The 7,661-nt window shown below is 46.1% G+C and overlaps 1 pseudogene; it reads right to left on the bottom strand.

Moving 5' to 3' along the window:
* Positions 1 to 2,992: 2,992 nt before the first annotated feature.
* Positions 2,993 to 6,881, bottom strand: LOC123843858 (small ribosomal subunit protein uS2-like; annotated as a pseudogene).
* Between the last annotated feature and the right edge of the window lie 780 nt (positions 6,882 to 7,661).

Below are 7,661 nucleotides of genomic sequence, written 5' to 3'. Positions count from 1 at the left end.
TTTTTTCTTTCTTTCTTTTTTTAGGTAATCTCTACACCCAACGTGGGGCTTGATCTCACGACCCCAAGATCAAGAGTCCCATGCTCTAATGACTGAGCCAGCCAGGCGCCCCCAACAAGCACTTTCTCAAGGCTCTGCTGTTGGCCCCCTGCTTTGTCTGGCAGTGTAATTATTCTACAAGGCCAGATCCGTTGATACAAGAGCTGGCTTTCTCCCTCCTACGGAATTAACTTCTGTATTACTATATATCCCTTATCACAGTGAATTGTAGTTATAATTTATCTATCTATACAACCCCATTAGATTGTTGATTCATGCATTCAACAAACATGGATTGCTTATTGCTTACCTACCATGTCCCAGGCTTTTTGCCAGACTCATGGTACAGTGGAGAGCAAAACAGACGGAGTATCTGCCCTTGTAGAGCTAACAGTCTAGTGAAGGAGGCAGGAGGAAAGCAAACAAAGAACCGCACAAATCAATGTGTAATTACATACTTGCTAAGCTCAAGGAAGGAGAACCATTCGCTGAGAGCGTTTATCAGAGGGCTCTGCCTCATCTGGGAGTGTGACGCGGAGCTGCTGAGGAATTGACATTTGAACTGAGATCTGAAGGATGAATAGGCAGTAAGTAGGCAAAGGCAGGGAAAAGAGCTTTCCATGCCAAAAGAACAGCAGGTGTGTAGGGCCCAAGAGGGGAAGAGCCCAGCTCCCAGGAGGAGCCGTTTGCTCCTTGAGGGCACAGCCTGCCTCTTGTTCAGCTCTTGCTATAGCTCCAGGCCTGGCACACAGATATGCCAAATCAATGCCTGTTGCATTGAATTGGATGAAATTTTGTCATGGAAAGCATCGTGGGCTGGGGGTGGGGGTGTCAAAAGACGTAGCTTCTATTTCCAGTGCTTCTGGGCAATTCAATTCCATTTTCCAACTGCTTACAGTGCATTCACCATGTGCAAGGACCTGCGGCCACGTCTAGTTGGGGGATTGAAAGGTAAACAAAATTATCTCTGCCCTTGGGCGCCTGGGTGGCTCAGTTGGTTAAGCGACTGCCTTCGGCTCAGGTCATGATCCTGGAGTCCCGGGATCGAGTCCCATATCGGGCTCCTTGCTCAGCAGGGGGTCTGCTTCTCCCTCTGACCCTCCCCCCTCTCATGTGCTTGCTCTCTCTCATTCTCTCTCTCTCAAATAAATAAATAAAATCTTTAAAAAAAAAATTATCTCTGCCCTTTAGCAGCACATGGTCGGTGAAGTGGCTGACCCGTAGACAGGCAGGCCCCTTGCTCTCTCTGGGCCTCTTTCTCTCCAGTTCTAAAGTGAGGGGCTGGGGTTATAGGAATCTCTAAGCCTCCTTCCAGCTCTAACAGTCTTGAGGTGCTCTTTCTTGGATAACAGCAGGGAGCAATGGAGCTGATTCTTTTGTTTCTCCTGCCCTATAGGAGTCACATGGACTAGGACTGGGGAAATGCGGCCTGGGATTCTGTTTATGGACCATTTTCCCATGTACAAGGATCTCAGAAGCAGTTAGGGTTCGCTGCTTTTGACTAGAGTGTTCTGGCATTTGATGAACTTTTGTTTCTTTCTTTCCTGTCTCCTTTCCCCAGCTGCCCCCCTTGCCCCAGTCTTCTTTTCTACACCTAGAGCTGCGTTTTGCATATATTAGGGCTGGAAAGGGCCTTTTAAATCATTTTATCCAACCCCTCCATCTAGTGTTTACATTCCCTATGCAACAGACCCTCCAAATGAGGCCATCCAGCCACTATTTGAAGACCTCCAGTGACAGTGAACTCACCGTCTTTGCTAAGCTTTGCCTCTGAGAGGATTCTTCCCTCTGGGAATTTGTCTTCCTGTACTTTTCATACCTTGCTTCTGGCTGTGCCCTGCGGAGCTAAGCACAATAATTCCACTGCATTGCCCCTCTGACAGCCTATTGGATACTTGAAGCCGGTAATCATGTCTTCATAAGCCTGCTCTCTTCTAGGCCAAATATCATCTGTTCCTGCAAATGTTCTTCACTAGTTCAAATCCCCTTAGCATCTGTAAATATAGTTGAGTTTATGTAAGATTTATATCCCGCCTACTTTAAAGAGGATATTAGGAGACTCATCAGTTATAACATGAAAGAAAGACAATTAGGGATAAAAATGTGGAAGAAAACAGACCAGAGACCATGTAAAGGAAGCACGAATAGATGTTGCCAGGTACCCAAAATGAACTGGCTTATAATTGGACTCTGAATTTGGCTCAAAATTTTATGGCAGCTAGGACAAATTTGGAAACACATTGGGTTATGTGGTTTTATGTTCTGACAGGATCAAGCTTACAAATCATCTTCAGAGAGAAAATTTTTCCTGAAACAAAACTCCCGACTAGCCTATTAGGATTGCTTTCTGTGAGACTGTTCAAGACTGACAGGTACTTTGGATATATCTTGCCCCTTCCCCCACTAGGGGAAAGAGGGCTGGAAGGATGATTAATTAATTAACTAAATGCTGTCTCAGTTTTAAGCACCGCTATCTCTTTAGGGATCCCCACAGAGATGAGAGACTTCCTTTTCCCTTCTTCTTTCTCCTAGGTTCCTCACAGTCACCTTCTTAGCGTTCTGCTCTTTAAAGTCTGCAATCTTAAGACTCTTTGGAACACCAGACCTCAGGAAATCGCCCAAGTAAGGAACTGTAGCCTAGTGGTCACACAGCAAGTATGTGCAAATCATTTCTCTGGGGTCCTCAGTGTCCTCATCTGAAAAGTGAGTTAATCTCTAACGTCCCTTCAGCTCTGACATTCTGGACCTGTAAACTCTTTGATGGAAAGACCAATGATTGCTTGTTGTTGTCGTTGTTGTTTTTTAATTTTTGATTTTCCCATCTCGTGTCTGGCAGCTAACCGGTATAAGAGAAGATCTGTTTATGGACAGAGCTGTGAGAACCCAATAGGAAAAACCAATTTGAACAGATGCTACCTTTGCATCTGAGGAAAATATTTCCTGGCTCTCATTATCATGACGAGTTCTTGTTGACTAGATACTGGTAGTGGCGAGATGTGGTTTTCAGGGCTCTTTCCTGCTCTGGCTCCATATTCCTTGGCAAAGTTGACCCTAGGATAAGGAGAATAAGAGCAATCACACCAGGTGCTGGGGCTTCTGGGAAATGACCCTGGGAGCCAGCAGGCAGGAGAAAACAAACGTACCACAGTTTCTGCTGAACAACAATGAACCAAGACAAAACTCACCTCGTAGTGTGTAATATTTGGTACATATGATATCCATGTGGACCGCCCTCGCCACCTACCATGTTACTCTCTTGCTTAAAAATGTTCCATGCCTTTTCATTGCCTATAAGGGAAGGTCCTGATGCTCCAGCTTAGCAATGGAGTCTTCTCTAAGCGAAATCAAGCCATGTCTTCCCACTACCTCCTATCCCTTACAACACACACACACACACACACACACACACACACCCCTGCTCACGCACGCATCTCTTGTGCTCTCTTCAACCAAACTGTGTGTGGCTCCCTAAACACACACGGTTTTACTGACTGTTCCTTTCCTCCCGCCACACGTGGTTCCCTTCAACAGGTATTTTCCAGCTCTTCCGCTTGGACCTGTTGAAACCCTAAGCTCAGCTCAAACACCTTCACAGCCATAAAGACCTCCCAGCACCCCAGTCCTGCAGTGCCTCTGCTCTGGCGCTTTACACATTGTCTGGTTAGTCCCGTTTGTGACCCATGGTTACAGCTCTCTGACTAGATGGGGAGCTCCCTGAGGGCACAGGCTATGTCTGATTCACCCAGGGCCCTCCATCCTCCTTCCCTGTTTTGTCTTTCTCCAGAGCACCTATCACTACCTGTGTCCATCTCCTAGGGCTGCTGTAACAAAGCACCCCAAACTGGGTGACTTAAAGCAATGGAAACTTATTCTCTCAGGGTTCTGGGGGCCAGAAGTCTGAAATCAAGGTGCTGGCAGGGCCATGCTCTCTCTCTGAAGTCTCTAGGGAAGAATCCTTCCTTGTCACTTCCTACCTTCTGGTGGCTGCTGGCAATCCTTAGCATTCCTTGGCTTGTAGACGGCAATCTCTGCCTCTGTCTTCACATGTCATTCTCCTCGGGCGCGCGCGCATGCGCGCGCGTGTGTGTGTGTGTGTCTATGCCCACATTTCCCTCTTCCTAGAGGGACACCAGTCATTGGATTAGGACCCACACTAATAGAGCATGACCTCACCTTAACTTGATGACATCTGCCAAGACCTTTATTTCCAAATAAGCTTGCATGCACAAGGTGGGCATCAAGTTTTGAGGGCTACTATTCAATCTGGTATACCATCCAGCATGTTCTGTATATTCTATTTGTTTATTGTCTCTCTGTCCCACTAGATTTGTTAGCGTCATGAGGTTAGGGATTGTTGTCTATTTTGTTCATTACTCTATCCTCAGTGTCTAGAACAGTGCTTGACACATAGTAGAGACTTAACAAGTATTTTGTGAATGAATGTTCCTACCCATTTGCCCCATGCCCCACAGGGAATCTGAATGAAAGAAGCAAGGATAAAGATGAGAATGCAGGTATTGCCTAGAACATAATAAATACTCTGTAAGTATTCACTGGATGAATAGAAGTATTTGATGGATGTGTTAACACTTATGGGGCACCTTTTTTGTATAAAGCTCTGAGAAAAGGTATAAAGAAGCGAGAAGGAAACATCTGAGCATCCCGGCTATGCCTCCGTGTGACCCTGGGCAAGTCATTCAACCTCTGGGTTTCATTCTCCTTACCCGTAACATGGAGGTAATAACACTACCTACCTCATAGGATTGTCATGAGGATTAAGTGAGCTCATACATGTAAAATGCTTAGCACAGTGCCTGGCACATGATGAGCTCCATAGATGTGTTAGTTATTATTACTGTATTTGCTCTTATGTGCTACACTCTGTGGAAGGTATTTGGTTTTTTTTTAACTAGCCTTATTGAGATAAAATTCACGTATCATAAAATTCTCCCTTTAAAAATGTACAGTTCAGTGATTTTTAATTAACAGAGTTGTGCAACCATCACCACAATCGAATTTTATTTTTTATTTACTGTATTTTTAGAGAGGGAGAGAGAAGGGTGTAGGGGCAGAGGGAAAGGGAGAGAGAGAATCTTAAAACAGCCTACACGCCCAGTGAGGAGCCCACCTCGGGGCTCCATCTCACAACCCTGAGATCATGACCTGGGCTGAAATCAAGAGTCAGAGGCTTAACCAACTGAGCCACCCAGGCGTCCCACCACAATCTAATTTTAGAACATTTTCATTCTCCCTCAGAAAAACCTCATACCTGTTAGTAGTCACTCCCCTTCCCCCAACACATGCCCCAGCCCCTGGCAAGCACTACTCTGCTTTTTGACTCTATGAATTTGCCTATTCTGGAATTTTATATAAGTGAAATCACAATATGTGGTCTTTTTTTTTTTTTTTAAGCGAGAGGGCGTGCATGCAGGGGGGAAGGGGCAGAAGAAGAGGGAGAGTGAGGAACTTAAGCAGGCTCCACACCCAGCATGGAGCCCAATAGGGGGTTCAATCTCACGACCCTGAGATCATGACCTGAGCCAAAATCAAGAGTCGGCCGCTGAAGCAACTGAGCCGCCCAGGCGCCCCACGATATGTGGCCTTTTGTGTCTCATTTAGCATAACGTGGTATAATGTTTTTAAGGTTTATCCATGTTTTAGCATGGATCAGCACTTTATTCCTTTTTGTGGCTGAATAATACTCCATTGGGTGGATATGGTGCATTTTGTTTGCCCATTCATCAACAGATGAACATTTGATTATTTCTACTTTTTGGTTATTACAGATAATGCTGCTATGAACATTCATGTACATGTTTCTTGGTGGACATATGTTTTCATTTCTCTTGGCTATATACCTAGGAGTGGAATTCCCGGGTCATGTGGTAACTCTATGTTTAACATTTTGAGAAAATTTCAAACTGTTTTCCCAAGTGGCCACACCATTTTGCATCCCCAAAGACCACCCAATGGTTGTTCCTATCCATTCAGTGGCCAAAGCAGTGGGAGATGCGGACCAGTCTTCTGTAGTGGGCTGAGCGCTCCAGTCTTCAATAGGGAACTTCTGGAAAGGCACCAAGGGCACATGCACACCTTCAGACCAGTTTGTGACCTTGGGTTGAGTAACAGTAAACTCAGGAGCTGGAGCAGTCCATTCACCTCGAAATGCCTCCTTGGACACAGCCTTTTCAGCAGTGGCCTGCTCTTCCTCTTCAACCTCTTCAGGATCGCTGTAGAAGTAGAGATCAGGCATGACCTCCCCTGGGTGCTCATGGGAGATGATGGCACGCATGCGCAGAAAGAACTTCCTGGCCCAGCACCCACCACATCAGACCCACTGAGGGTTCTGCCTTGTTGTTGCACGGGATGGCAATGCCCACATGGCCCAGAGGAGAGTCTGTGTTCCACAGAGCGATGGCAGGCAGGTTAACATAAGACACCTCTGTGACAGGCCGGTGGTCAGCCCTGGGACCGGTCACCACCAGAAGTCATGGCTCCTGGGAGGCTGCCGCCAGCTGGCTAGGGAAGCTTCCAGGAGTGAAGCGGCCAGCAGTAGGAGTGGCTCCGGTAGCAACAGCAAACTTCAGCACAGCTCGCTGGCCACTATTCCTGGACGATATGACACTGGCATCAGCCAGGTTTTCAGTGGCAAAAATGGTACAAGCCACCAGCAGAAGGTTCTCCCAGGTTCTCTTCAGATTTAAGATGTAGATGCCTTCACTTTTCCTTTTGTAGATGTACTGTTCCACTTGGAAGTCAAGCTTGGTGCCACCTAGAAGGGTTCCTGCTGCAAGGAATTTAAGGACAGCCTCCTCCTTCATCTACAGGACACCAAGGGCTCTGGAAATCGTGAAAGTTATGACAGGAACCCAGAACAACACCGTGTGGGTAGCACAGAAAGCTCAGTGTGTGTGTGTGTGTGTGTGTGTGTGTGTGTTTCTCATTGTGGTTTTTGATCTGTGTTTCTCTGGTGGCTAATGGTGGTGAGCGTCTTTTCATGAGCCTATCGGTCCTTTGTACCTCAGAGCAATGTCTCTTCAAATTCTTCGCCCATTCAAAAAAAATGGGTCGTCTTCTTTGTTGTTGGGCTCTAAGAGTTCTTTGTGTATTTTGAACACAAAACACTTATCAGATATACCATTTGCAAATATTTTCTCCTATTCTGTGGGTTTTGTTCTCTGTGCCCAATGATTTTACCTGCTTTTTTCCAAGACCACTCCTGTGAGGCAGGTGTTATTATTTGGGGGAAATGGAAGTTCAGAGAGGAGAAGATAGAATTTAAATCCATTTTTGTCTGACTGTAAAATGGATGCTTTCTCCTCTACCCCAACCTGCTCACAAAGATGAATGAAGACATGTTTCTGGCTTTAAGGAGCTCAGCCTGGCAGGGGACATAAAACAAAGAACACAAACGAATGTGCTTTAAAGCAGAGTTCCACTTGTCCCACAGTACCCCAGGAGAAGTGTAGAGAAGTGCAATGGGAGGTTGAGAGGAGAGCGAAAGCAAGCGCTTCTGGCCAGGGAAATCGAGGTTGGCTTCAGTAAGGTGACATTTAAGTCTTGAAGGATGGCTACAGTTCCACTGGCTGAAGACGATGGACAGAGTGGAGAAGAACATTTCC

The sequence above is a fragment of the Mirounga angustirostris genome, unplaced genomic scaffold (assembly GCF_029215605.1).
Source record: "Mirounga angustirostris isolate CCGP_5_RB_7025 unplaced genomic scaffold, mMirAng1.0.hap1 SCAF_11, whole genome shotgun sequence".
Lineage (NCBI taxonomy): Eukaryota > Metazoa > Chordata > Mammalia > Carnivora > Phocidae > Mirounga > Mirounga angustirostris.
The sequence above is the reverse complement of the archived record's forward strand: the minus strand, read 5'-3'. Positions and strand labels throughout refer to the sequence as shown.